Source organism: Salmo salar, chromosome 03 (assembly GCF_965601325.2).
Source record: "Salmo salar chromosome 03, fSalSal1, whole genome shotgun sequence".
Classification (NCBI taxonomy): Eukaryota; Metazoa; Chordata; class Actinopteri; order Salmoniformes; family Salmonidae; genus Salmo; species Salmo salar.
This window is the reverse complement of record NC_138293.1, coordinates 55,880,468-55,892,827: the sequence shown is the minus strand read 5'-3', so window position 1 is coordinate 55,892,827 and position 12,360 is coordinate 55,880,468. Positions and strand designations below refer to the sequence as shown.

Sequence of the window (12,360 nt, the reverse complement as noted above, 5' to 3'; positions counted from 1 at the left end):
AATGAAGGCAACAAATTGTTGTTTACTGGAACACCCAAAGTCATCCAATTGTTATAATAGGATTTGAAGCAATAGCCTACCCGCGTGTGGTCAACTATTTCAGCACCGTTTCACGCTGCTCTGAGACAAGCATGGGGATTGGTCTTGATAAATCAATTAGATTTTTATTTTCACGGAATCTCCGTTTGGGTATTGGTTAGCCTACAATTAGGGTGTGGAAATGTTAGGATTATTTTGCTCTTCACTTGCAGTCACTTAAGTAGCGTACTCCCGACCGGTCACGTTGTACAGCGCCATATTTTCCTAACGGAAACCCTGAGGGTTTCGTTTTTTCTTGGAATAGAAACACCAAAATATTAATTTAATTAAGCTAAATTTCTTAAAGTCAATCCAATATACTATGTTCTTACAAAAAAAAGGTTTTAAACTCAAGTACAGCCAATATTAAAAACTGTCAAATGCTTCTCAAAGATGCCCTCTGGTGGTCAAACTAGCACTAACTAGCATTAACGGCAACAATGGCTGACACTTAAATAGCGTGCAATAGAATTCTGTGGCAGCCCACAAGCTGTGCTGCAAATACGGCGCATCTTTTAAAGAAAGAACCACTGTACTGCCCAACAATATACTGTGGAATCATGGAATTCCCACACAAGTTAACAGAATGGCACCCCTTGCTTTACGAGCATAATAAAACACTTGTAAGCAAGTGGTCCTTTTATTCAAGGCTGTGTGTGTTTGAGGGCGAGAGTGTGACACAGCTACAGCGTTCCCCAGAAGACAGTTAATTCCCCCCCCCGTAAATCATCCAGCCAACTGTCTTCAGAAACAACAGTGATTCACCTCATCATGACACATTACAATGACACTAATCAGTGTGTGGAGTGTACCTCGTACCTACTGTCTACCAACATGATGATAAGAGAGGGAAACCACGTCACATACAACTGGAGAAAGAGATTGCGCACGAGAGAGAGCAATAAGCCTGCTGTGCTGTAATTAAGACCGGGTTGTCTGTGAGGGTACAGTAGTTCCAGGGTTTCAGTTCTAGGCTAATAAGGTAGGCTAATAAGGCTATATCATTTTGTCAATTTAATTCACTTAGGGAAAGCTTCCCCTAGTCTTATGGACATGCCGCCTATGAGCCTGTAAATCTACTATCCACCATAGTAGAAAAGTTTACATATTCTATTGATCCGTTCACAAACTCATACAACCAAACTATGCTTCAGAAAAATAAAGTTTACTTCACCCTGACAATTGGCCGGTGCCGATTTTATTTATCGTCCACTTCCTTATTTTTAAAACGGACAAAAGCCGGCTACTACCGGCTAACGAAAACCCTGAGTAGCACACTGAGCTCAACCAACTGAACGACACCCCTGGGGCACATTTACCTCATGGCTCCTAGGCACAGATCAGGGCTCTGTTCAGGGGGGGTGCAACGTCACAGAACAAATGTTCAGGTTGAAATGTATTGTGTGGAACAGATATCGTTGTCTGTCAGACCATTTGTTCACTATTCAATTGACCTAAATCACCTGATTGTGTTATGCAACAGAGAGTGAGATAGAGAGAAAGGAAAATAGAGGGAAAGAGATTGAGAACGAGAGAGGGAGGGAGATAAGAGTACAGTTACATGCACACAATAATACGACTGTAGACTCAATTTAATATAATAGTTCAATTAAAACATGTATATGCTTTGCAAGAATTACTTATCTAATAATCCTGTTCATATGACATCTGAAATCAGGCTACTTGATGGGACTTGTGATAAATGCAGAAAAATCGGCAATCAAAATCAACGCTCTACCACAGTGACCATGTTATTTTCGCAAAGACTATTTGATTCTGAGATTGGACAAAGTTTGGATGTGAAAACTATTTCTAAGATGCATACTGATGTTTTTTGGAACTCACTTCACTTGCTTGCGCTTCCGGTGAAGGCACACACACAGATCAAATATACAGCTGGAACGCCGATTAAGCAGTGTACTAATAATGAAACATTTGTCAGAAATACAGGTTTTAAATCGGAGTATGATTACTTTGATTTTGCCCTTATACTGATTAAGATAAGCCTAGTAAGGTGTTTACGTGACTAATGCCATACTCGGCCTTCTGCCATAATCAGTTTAATATTCAATTAGCGTGCATGTTTACCTTTATTTAACTAGGCAAGTCAGTTAAGAACAAATTCTTATATTCAATTCGGAAAGTATTCAGACCCCTTGACCTTTTTCCACATTGTAGAATAAGGCTTTAACGTAACAATGGATTAAATCATTTTTTTTACCCCTCAATCTATAAACAATACACAATTAAAAAGCAACATTTTAGGATCTAATTATCAGAGTAATAACTCGGACACTATGAAAGCTTAAACCAAGTTTATTATTCTCAAAGGATCGAACTGCTGAAATCGACAAAAACATGGTTACAATAGTGGTGGTATACGTACCCCACTTTGGGTGGAGTCTCCTCCTCGCTAAACATTGCATCTTTATTGCTAGGCAGGAAACTAAGTGATGCGGGTAATAAACTTTTCCTTCTCCCTGACCTGACCTCGACCCCCTTCATCGCTAATCCATTACTTTCTCCCCTTATCAATGCCTACCACATAAGATTGGAATGTACTGAGTGTAGGGAAAACAAACTTTATTGCACCCACCATATACCTTCCTCCAACAGATAAACATTAACTTCTGGTGAAGACCCTCTAAACCACAGCACTCAATATTTCAATAGAATACCTGATAATTAACCCAATTTCAAGTTTAGGAATCCATCACACCTTTGGCAGCGATTACAACCTCGAGTCTTCTTGGGTATGACGCTACAAGCTTGGCACACCTGTATTTTGGGAGTTTCTCCCATTCTTCTCTACAGATACCCTTCCCCAGATCTGTGCCTCGACTCAATCCTGGAGCTCTATGGACAACTCCTGCGACCTCATGGCTTGGTTTTTGCTCTGACATGCACTGTCAACTGTGGGACCTTATATAGACAGGTGTGTGCCTTTCCAAATCATGTCCAATCAACTGAATTTACCACAGGTGGACTGCAATCAAGTTGCAGAAACATCAAGGATGATCAATGGAAACAGGATGCACCTGAGTTCAATTGAGTGATTTTTATGAATACTTGTGTAAATATGGCATTTATTTTTTAATACATTTTAAAAATATCTAAAAACCTGTTTCCACTTTGTCATTATGGGGTATTGTGTGTAAATTGATGAGGGAAAACGTTTAATTATTTTTAGAATAAGGCTGTAACTTAACAAAATTTGGAAAAAGTCCAGTGGTCTGAATACTTTACGAATGCACTGTAAATGTACTCAGAGAGATACAAAGCGAGAAAGAGGCAGAGAAAGAGAGACACTCAGATGGAGAACGAGATAGAGGGGCAGCAGGGGAATGCTAGCCTCCAGGGAAGCGCGTGAGTGTGGAGGAGTAGTGGAGTGAACCACACTGCCAGGCTGGGGTCAGACACACACACACACACACACACACACACACACACACACACAGGGAACAGATGTGTGGAAGACAGAGAGGTCTTGGTTCCCCTCCTTCCTCCCTGTAATACAATCTTCACCACCATCGCACTAAAAAAAACACACACTTTAAAATGGCAGTGCAGTTAAAAAACATGATTTTCCTGGTAAAAAAAAGAAGACATTTCCACAATATGCAGTTGATATAACAGTCTGAAATTGTGAAAATTATGATTTGCCCTTTTTGTGTACGAGATGTTTGGGGGAAACAAATGCCTGGAATTTCAGCCTGTTCGGGTGGGATGGAACTTTTGTCCCACATCATGACGTCACAATTTGATCTGATTATAACAGACCAATGACTGTTCATCTGGGTAAGGGGGTGAGCTCTAGACCATCCTATCAGCCAACCAGGGCTGTGTATATTAATATCTTCACATTTGTTTCTTAACACCCACACAAGACTGAGCATTTCAAGGGCAAAAGAGAATCGGGTAGGGCTAGGCGACATATTGAATTCATTCAAATGTATGTTTGGCATGATATTTCAAATAACTGTATTGCAAGAATCAAGCTCAGGATGTCTTTCTGGTCTCGTCTCCTGTGCACCTTCCAAATTACACACAAACACAAGCCCCTGCCACTCACAATAACAAAGATGAAAGATCACTTCTCTGACAAGAGCTTCAACTCGCTATTTGCATTTGGTGGTTTGGTCCAATTGATTTGGGCATATGGACACCGCAACACATTTTACTGTAATACAGGAGTAGTTAACCTTTCTAATGATACCCTTTTTGTCTCAACTCCTCAAATTGGGCGCAGATGAAACTACTAAAAACGGGAGTATCAATGAACATTGATTCTGGAAAATGAATGCAGCGTCGCACGCTGCCGTACAACTAGCAGCATTTTAGCCAAAGACATAAACTAGCTGTCTGGTCTGTTTTAGAAATCGTCAATAAGCATAAAACAAGTATGTAAGTTATTGGCAACTGGTTCTCATTCTGAGAAATAAGGTAGGCCACTTGATTTCAACATCTGAACAAAGTGGACAGGCTAGCATGCTGTTCAAACAGTTGAGGACGGACAGAAGGGTGTGTTCATAACAATTCAACTACCTTGTTAGTTAGCAAATAGATCCATGTTGGCTAAAATTGAAATCTAAAGATTAGCTGGCTACTCACTAGCACGTGGGCTTGTGCTTGAGAGATAGAAAATGAACACAGGTCTCAATCTATAATGCCTGCAGTGCTACAAGTTAGTCATTATTAGTGAATGTGCATTATATGAATGGTTCTGCTTAACTTTGTAACAAAAAGGACATTTTTCACACACTTGAAAGCTAGATCAGTGATTATTGCAAAAAAAAGCAGGTTAAACTTTTTATAAAATAATGAAGTTATTATGGTTGTGGAAGGCTTATATTTAGTCCAGGCTACACAAAGTGGTAGACAAACGCGCGGACACACAAACAGGGGCATTCCTGTGTTTTCGCCACATCAGAAAGTTGAAGGAAAATATGAATCACTGATGCATTTTGTCTTATGATAATTGATTTTCCTACTAAGTTCATATAATATTTCTGAATTCTGATTTAATGTCTGGATTCTGTGATCACATCCGCATTCTCTACAATGCAGGTTTTAAAGGGCTAAAAAAAAAAAAAATCCCACCATAGCCTATGTACAGTTGAAGTCGGAAGTTTCCATACACTTAGGTTGGAGTCATTAAAACTCGTTTTTCAACCACTCCACAAATTACATGTTAACAAACTAGTTTTGGCAAGTCGGATAGGACATCTACTTTGTGCATGACAAGTACATTTTCCAAAAATAGTTTACAGACAGATTATTTCACTTAATCACAATTCCAGTGGGTCAGAAGTTTACATACACTACGTTGACTGTGCCTTTAAACAGCGTGGAAAATTCCAGAAATTAAGTCATGGCTTTAGAAGCATCTGATAGGCTAATTGACATCATTTGAGTCAATTGGAGGTGTACCTGTGGATCTATTTCAAGGCCTACCTTCAAACTAAATGCCTCTTTGCTTGACATCATGGGAAAATCAAAAGAAATCAGCCAAGACCTCAGAAAACAAATTGTAGACCTCCACAAGTCTGGTTCATCCTTGGGAGCAATTTCCAAACGCTTGAAGGTACCGCGTTCATCTGCACAAACAATAGTACGCAAGTATAAACACCATGGGACCACGGAGCCGTCATACCGCTCAGGAAGGAGACACATTCTGTCTCCTAGAGATGAACGTATCTGGTGCGAAAGTGAAAATCAATCCCAGAACAGCGAAGGACCATGTGAAGGTGCTGGAGGAAACAGGTACAAAAGTATCTATATCCACAGTAAAACGAGTCCTATAATCGACATAACCTGAAAGGCCGCTCGGCAAGGAAGAAGCCATCGCTCTATGGTTTGAAACTGCACATGGGGACAAAGATTGTACTTTTTGGAGAAATGTCCTCTGGTTTGATGAAACAAAAATAGAACTGTTTAGCCATAATGACCATCATTATGTTTGGAGGAAAAAGGGGGATGCTTGCAAGCCGAAGAACACCATCCCAACCGTGAAGCACGGGGGTGGCAGCATCATGTTGTGGGGGTGCTTTGCTGCACGAGGGAATGGTGCACTTTAAGTGGATATATTGTGAATTTAAGTGAAAATGAAGTGGATATATTGAAGCAACATCTCAAGACATCAGTCAGGAAGTTAAAGCTCGGTCGCAAATGGGTCTTCCAAATGGAAGACCCAATGACCCCAAGCATACTTCCAAAGTTGTGGCAAAATGGCTTAAGAACAACAAAGTCAAGGTATTGGAGTGGCCATCATAAAGCCCTGACCTCAATCCTATAGAAAATGTGTGGCCAGAACTGAAAAACCGTGTGCGAGCAAGGAGGCCTATAAACCTGACTCAGTTACACCAGCTCTGTCAGGAGGAATGGGCCAAAATTCCCCCAACTTATTGTGGGAAGCTCGTGGAAGGCTACCCGAAACATTTGACCCAAGTTAAATAATTTAAAGGCAATGCTACAAAATACTGAGTGCATGTAAACTTCTGACCCACTGGGAATGTGATGAAAGAAATAAAAGCTGAAATAAATCACTGTTATTCTGACATTTCACATTCTTAAAATAAGGTGGTGATCCTAACTGACCTAAGACAAGGAATTTTTACTAGGATTAAATATCAGGAATTGTGAAAAACTGAGTTTAAATGTATTTGGCTCAGGTGCATGTAAACTTCCGACTTCAACTGCCCGAGGCAAGCTGACCCCACGTAACCCTCCCAATCAATGAAGTCACAAACACGCACTACAGAATGAGGTCACAAGCCTAGGACTAGCATACTCAATTACAATTTTCCCATATCTGTGAGATACCATAACACCCCCCCCGAGCACTGATTTCTATACTGTTGTCTAGCAGCGACCAGTAAGAGATGTGTCAGATCTGATTTCACACGTACAGCCAGTCTAGGGATGCGTCTCAAGTGGCACCCTTTATTTCCTATATAGTGTACTATTTTGACCAGGACCCATAGGGTTCAAGTCAAAAGTAGTGCACTATACAGGGATTATGGTACCATAGGGCTCTGGACAAAAATAATGCACTTTAGGGATTAGGGTGCCATTTTAGACACCCCCAAGGACCCCTTCTGTACCGCAGACACTGTCCTAGCAGTACCCCCCCTCCCAGACTGTCCACGTGCCATGTGCACCCCGACCCAGGGACAATACAGCAGCTGCCAGAGTGACAAAGCTCCAACTTCACCCACTCAGAGGCTGGGGCTGCGTCCTAAACGGTACCCTATTCTTTTGGGCCCTGGGCAAAAGTAGCGCCTTCGAAAAGTTTTCCACATTTTGTGAAGTAACAGCACAATTCAAAAAATGTATTAAATAAATACAAAATCCTCATCTACAAACAGTATCCCATATGGACAAAGCCAAAAACTGGTTTAGACATTTTTGCAAATCTATTAAATAAAAAACAGAAATACCTTATTTACATAAGTATTCAGACCCTTTGCTACGAGACTCGAAATTGAGCTCAGGTGCATCCTGTTTCCATTGATCATCCATGATGTTTCTACAACTTGATTGGAGTCCACCTGTGGTAAATTCAATTGATTGGACATGATTTGGAAAGGCAAACACCTGTTTATATAAGGTTCCACAGTTGACAGTGCATATCAGAGCAAAAACCAAGCCATGAGGTCTAAGGAATTGTCCGTAGAGCTCCGAGACAGGACTGTGTCGAGGCACAGATCTGGGGAAGGGTATCTGTAGAGAAGAATGGGAGAAACTCCCCAAATACAGGTGTGCTAAGCTTGTAGCATCATACCCAAGAAGACTTGAGGCTGTAATCACTGCCAAAGGTACTTCAACAAAGTACTGAGTAAAGGGTCTGAATACTTATGTACAATGTAATATTTCAGTTTTTTATATATACAAAATTAGCAAATGTAAAAAAAATAAAAAATAACTAGTTTTTGCTTTGTCATTATGGGGTGGTGTGTAGATTGATGGGGGGGGGGGGGGGGGGCTATTGAACACATTTTAGAAGACGGCTGTAACATAACAAAACACGGAACAAGTCAAGGGGTCGGAATGCTTTCCGAAGGCACTGTATAGGGAAAACGGTGCCATTTGGGACCAATCCAGCCTCTATCAACTCGACTAGCGCCGCGCAGTAAGTCTCGCATCGCACAGCAGGACAGCACACAAGAAACATTCAAAGTAATTTGCCTATTGTTATTTGCTATATAGCCTATTTCCATAAATGTTATATAACCTTAGTTTTCCCCCCAAATTCCGCAAGAGAAGAATGTAGGCCCGACAGAGCGTCGAATACCACCAAAACAGCACAAAAATTCTCAGTCAGAAAACATTGTTTCGTTGGATGCATAGGTATTTAGGCCCCTATAGAATTATATTTTCTCTTGCCCGATTCCATTTTCTCAGTTGTTCTTGTTACAGGTTTCCGTTTTCCTGTTAATTGTTTTCGCTCTCAAAAATCCAACTTTTCTAAATAGAAAAACAACTAAATTGGATGTTCTAAGTCCACAAGAATGCATAAACCACATCAGGAGACACTAAAAATGTAAGGAAGCCAGAGGACTATTAAATGAGAGAGAACAAACAATATCCTATAGATTTTTTTACAAGTTTAAGCTTATTAACCCCCTAGAGTCTAACACGGAACCCAAACCGGCTGCACGCGTGCGCCATCGTGCATAAATTAAAATATCAAAAACTCGAACCAATTACATTAATTTGGGGACAGGTCGAAAAGCATTAAACATTTACGGCAATTTAAGCTAGCTAAATAGGACAAATTAGCTAGCAAGTGTCTAGCTTGCACTTGCTAGCTAATTTGTCCTATTTAACTAGCTTGCTGTTGCTAGCATATTTGTCCTGGGATATAAACATTGAGTTGTTATTTTACCTGAAATGCACAAGGTCCTCTACTCGACAATTAATCCACACATAAAACGGTCAACCGAATCGTTTCTAGTCATCTCTCCTCCTTCCAGGTTTTTTCTTCTTTGAACTTATATGGTGATCGGCATCTAAACTTCCATAGTATTACCACTACGACCGAGAACAAAGTTTGTCTTTCAATCACCCACGTGGGTATAACCAATGAGGAGATGGCACGTGGGCACCTGCTTCTATAAACCAATGAGGAAATGGGAGAGGCAGGACTTGCAGCGCGATCTGCGTCACAAATAGAATTGACTTCTATTTTAGCCCTTGGCAACGCAGACGCTCGTTGATGCGCGTGGGTGCAATAATTGAATAATATAGATTTCTATGTTAGACTTGAATTTCACATTACTGCTATTAGCCCATAGAAACGCATTGAATAACCGATTCATACATGGAAAAACAGAGTCAAAAAAATGTATCAAAGTTTGTTTAAGCGTATGTCCTATATCTGAGCGTTAAGATCAGAAAATAAATGTATTACCCGTATTTAACTACTTCCATATATTTTTTCAAATGGAACTGGGCTACCTTCAGACGAATCTTGTGGACATCCTAAAGCATGTACATGTTCGTGGGAGTCTCAGCTTTCCATGGAGGGGTCCTAATAGTGTGTTGCCCAAACTCTTCGGACGCGACAGACAGAAGTTGACAGATCGGCGGTACCGACTTCAGACGAGTCCAGTGACACTTGTGACGGTCGTAGAGCAAAACGGAGAATACCATCGTGTTCGTGAGAGTCTCATCTTCCACAGAGGGGACATATTTTTAGGCCAAACCGTTCAGACAGTTTCGGGAGAAGACCGATTTTCGGGATGTCTCCTGGTCTGACAAACACTGCTGTAGCTCTGCTACCTTCCACCGCAGCCGCAGAACGTTGACGGACTGAAACAAAAAAACTGATAGCCTCTTGCTTAGACGGATTTTGATGGGGATTTTTTTGTTACGCTAATTAGACAGTGACTCTAAGGGGTTAAGAAAGATATTATTTATGCGAGCCGGGAAAATCCTTGAATGAGAAACCAAATGGCCAACAGCCTATCCTCCTACTAGGCCTATCATAAAAACTTTAAGACAAGTTAAAATTAGCAACAGTGGTTTATTTCCCAAAATATTAAGGTGCTGTCCTAAAGTCCTTGTGGCTTTCAAAAATAATAAGAATGAAATTCCATAGCCTAAGCTACTTATTTTCAATCACAGCTTTATGAGACAGACCAGACAATATACATGTTTCTATTGTTTTATGAGGCAAATAAAGCAATTATTATCCAGTTCTGAAGACAGACCGCTTCTACTCAGCCCATGATGTATGCCTATAACCTAGCTTACTACGGTAAGACAGCCCGTTCCTCAGACGGTCACTGCTCCATCATGTGGGCGCCACACAGACAGTCACACAAACCTGTTCTGCTCCTCTACCAGAATGGAATATTAGAAAATATTTGCCATTGCATGCACTTGCCAGACTTTCTAAAACATCATCTTTCATCATGATTTCTCCAGTTCCATAAATTTATAAATTTTTGGGGGGGGATGGCCAATACGGGCGATAGAATCGTATATCACAATGTCCTATCGTGATTATGTACCCATAAAACAAAGGTTGACATCGCCCAACCCTACTGAGCACTCACTGCAACATTGTCATGGGTGGGAGAGGGGAAGAGGGGGCTGCCTGGGACTGGCTGCCTGCATTATTGGGGGGGATGGGAGACAGCAGCGGAGAAACACACAATCCAAATGTTACTTGTCAGATGTGTCGAATACAAAGGGAGTAGACTTTACAGTGAAATGCTTGCCATGACCACTTTCCTACAATGCAGAGTAAAATGTCATAAAAAGTAACGCAAGAGGAATAAAATACACAAGAATTAAACACTGTCTCTCTCTCACACACACAGGAGATGAGACTGAGCCAGGAGGAGGAAGCGCCTTCAGACTTCAGAGGCCATTAATCATGTGGGCAACAGAGCAGCCAAAACCAACAGGGACCCCAGTCGAGGAGACAGCCAGCCAATCTGCTGGCTCTGGGTGTGTGTTTGTGTGTGTGTTTACGTGCCCAGACTGTAGTATGAGTGCGTGTGAGCTGTGCGTGTGCAAGGGCGAGAGGTATAAAGCAGGTGATGGAGAGGGGATGCAGAAATAGAATAGTACACTGAAGGACAAAACCAGGAAAACAAAGCCCTTTCATATCCTTTCGCCAGGCACCCATCTCATAACAAGAACATTGTGAAACTCAAAACAGAACAAAACACGAACGCGCACACACACACACCTCCTGTCTCGGGGTCACTTTAGCAGACATACACAGGCTGCCATGTTATTTGATGGATATATGTCACGGAAACTCTCCACTGCAGAGCTAGGTCTTGTTCAGTGGAGCACTAACTACAATCAGTGGTTGCATTGAACAAATTCAAGTATTAGCCTAGTGCCTCCCTGTTTCACTTCAATTCAAAACACTTTCTCCCTACTGAACACGATCCAGTATACATTACAGACATGGCCAGGGAAGCTATACTCTTCCCTCAGTTAGGGTTCCAGAGGAAAAGATACTAGTACGTTAGATGATCAACTTACATGTGTATCTCTGTGTGGAGATCCTTATACAAGAGTGCATCTCCTCTCCGGCCTCATTCAGCAAAGGGAGCTGCCGCGTGGGCCGGCCCGTTTCCCGATCCAGAGAAGAGTCCCCTTAGAGACGCTGGCCAAGGCCCAGCTAATAGTTCACAGAGCACACTGCTGACGAGGAAGAGGGGGGTACACCTGGGAAGAGAACAGAGAGGACAGTCCATGAGAACACCAGCGAGAGAGAGGGAAGCAAACTCTCAAACACGACGCACGCACAAACACCCTACGGTCTAGACAAATCTGGGTCGCATTCAGTAAGGTGCAACGTACATGGCAGATAGAGATGTCACCAGTAGAGCTGACACGATCCACACATAAGAGGCATGTGTGTTATTCTAATATGTACGCCTACATCCAATTCACAATGGCCCTAAACGTTGTTTCATGCTGATGCAACCAGACTGCTGTTTTTAGGCAATGCTGCCGAAGAAACCAAGGAAAGGTGTGCAAGGGGGAGTCATGCAATCTCCAAACATTGGCAGTAAAATGTCCTTACTATAGAGCTCAGTGACTTTAAAACGTGGCACAAGTGAGTTCGTCAAATTTCTACCCTGCTAGAGCTGCCCCGGTCAACTGTAAGTGCTGTTATTGTTAAGTGGAAACGCCTAGGAGCAACAACGACTCAGCCACGAAATGGTAGGCCACATAAGCTCACAGAACGGGACTGCCGAGAGGTCCAAACTAGAGGTCGACCGATTAATCGGAATGGCCGATTAATTAGGG

The 12,360-nt window shown here is 41.8% G+C and overlaps 1 protein-coding gene across 2 annotated transcripts in view; it reads right to left on the bottom strand.

Moving 5' to 3' along the window:
• Positions 1-12,360, bottom strand: part of LOC106600922 (bromodomain-containing protein 4) — a 67,625-nt gene that overhangs the window by 45,713 nt on the left and 9,552 nt on the right. For both annotated transcript variants that reach the window (XM_082973603.1, XM_082973604.1), the window contains exon 2: positions 11,587-11,772. The gene's annotated coding sequence lies outside the window, so the exon portion shown is untranslated. The remainder of the gene's footprint in view (positions 1-11,586; positions 11,773-12,360) is intronic.